Source organism: Hipposideros armiger, unplaced genomic scaffold (genome assembly GCF_001890085.2).
Source record: "Hipposideros armiger isolate ML-2016 unplaced genomic scaffold, ASM189008v1 scaffold_6, whole genome shotgun sequence".
NCBI lineage: Eukaryota > Metazoa > Chordata > Mammalia > Chiroptera > Hipposideridae > Hipposideros > Hipposideros armiger.
This window is the reverse complement of record NW_017731356.1, coordinates 592,409-594,074: the sequence shown is the minus strand read 5'-3', so window position 1 is coordinate 594,074 and position 1,666 is coordinate 592,409. Positions and strand designations below refer to the sequence as shown.

Genomic DNA, 1,666 nt, shown 5'->3' with positions numbered 1-1,666 from the left:
GGGGGCAGTTCCAGGTGTCATACTGCAATTAACTTGTAAGAAACTACCACTCATCAAGTTTTGTTTTAATATCAAAAAGAAAGAGCCACCATTATCTTCAGAGCCTATTAAAATGTGCTCCCTTTCCCCAGCTATATCTGAATGAGGCTGTATTTCCTTCAGAAACATCAGTGAAAAAGCATATTGGAACAGATTGAATCCAGAAGCAGATGTTAGAATCCAGCTGTTTTCTGTCAAGCCAGACACGAAGGAGATTTGCAAACTGCAAAAGTAATGCCACTTTTTCACTAAAATGTCTTTGTTCTGGAAAAGATAGTTATTCTTCATAAAACATGTTGTGTTAATAGGCATTGGGTTTATTATTTTTATTCATAAATGAACAAGTACCTATTTTTAAATGTTTCAGTTTTAATTTCTAATATGGTAAATATTAATAGATGTAACTCACATAAGGAATTCTTTTGGAGTCATCAATGATTTTAAGGGTGTACAGGGTGCTGAGAACCAATGATGTTATTTAAAATAAGGGAGAAATGTTGCCATTTACTACACGGTTAAAGGTTCAGATTTTTCACATCACTCCAGATAATTTATGCAATTTATATTTTTTTCAGGCAGTAATAGATAAGGGATGATGTGCTTTCTAAAAAGCGTTACTCATTAGAGATAGCCTGTTAAGAATATGTTTAAATATTATTAGCAATTAACTAAACACAAAACAATTCAAGGCTAGAAAGGAAATAGAGTAATCTCCTAAATAAAAAAAATAAAAAATAGACACAGAAAATCCATTCCCAGGTTCCCAAAGGCAGAAACTTGGACTTCGACGTCCTAAAAAAGGAAATTCTAAGACGGAATGTTTTTTATATAAAAATAAGCCTCTAATCTCATCTAATAGAATTCTGGGATCATTAACAAGAATATATTCACTGATTGTAATTGTTGCAGTGATGGAAATTAAGAAGGAATTAAACTATTTCTCATTGTAAACATTCATTCTGTAGGTTATTGCAATCAGCTTGAATTCATCAGACTGTTCACATCTGAAGTGTAAAACTCTGGAGTTCAAGTTGTAGATTTATTAGAGTGAGTGGCAGCTGGAACTGGAGCTCGGAGGGCCCCTTTTCCTGTGGCCCACACACTTTTGTCGTTGTCCTTGCTCGTTATTAAATAATAAGTCTAGGAGACAGGAAGTTTTTGTTCTTTCTTCAGCACTGTGATGGCATAAAATACTAACTTGTTGATGATGCAAACTTTAAACATCACACTTAGAAACACATGACATTCTCCGTTTTTAGATTTTGAATGTGGCAAAAGAGATTTGGGATGAATTGGCAGATGTGATTCATTTTTCAAAAAACATTCATAAACTTTACACATAAGTCATTTTAAAGCAGAGGCATAAGGAATAAGCGTGGAGTGCATTGTTGGTAAGGAATTAAGTAGGGTTCAGAATTAAAGGGTTGAGATGAAGCATCTCATTGGGTGACGACCTGTGTTAAGACAGGTCCTACTTGTAAATAATCTTGAAATGGTCCCATTTATTTATAGAGGATCATATCGTATTCCAGGGAGGGAAATGTGGAATAAACTGCAAATATCTGTCATCATAGGGTAAGGAGGAAAAAATAACCAATTAATCATAAAAGGGATTTTCCCCCCTCAG

General features: G+C 34.2%; 1 protein-coding gene and 1 long non-coding RNA gene across 2 annotated transcripts in view; one reads left to right on the top strand and one right to left on the bottom strand.

Moving 5' to 3' along the window:
* The window catches only part of LOC109385255 (uncharacterized), a 20,377-nt gene that overhangs the window by 3,760 nt on the left and 14,951 nt on the right, over window positions 1–1,666 (top strand). Inside the window, exon 3 of the long non-coding RNA XR_002124584.1 lies at window positions 163–270. This is a non-coding gene — a long non-coding RNA (uncharacterized LOC109385255). The remainder of the gene's footprint in view (window positions 1–162; window positions 271–1,666) is intronic.
* The window catches only part of POGK (pogo transposable element derived with KRAB domain), a 28,398-nt gene that overhangs the window by 22,090 nt on the left and 4,642 nt on the right, over window positions 1–1,666 (bottom strand). The gene's annotated exons all lie outside the window — the stretch shown is intronic.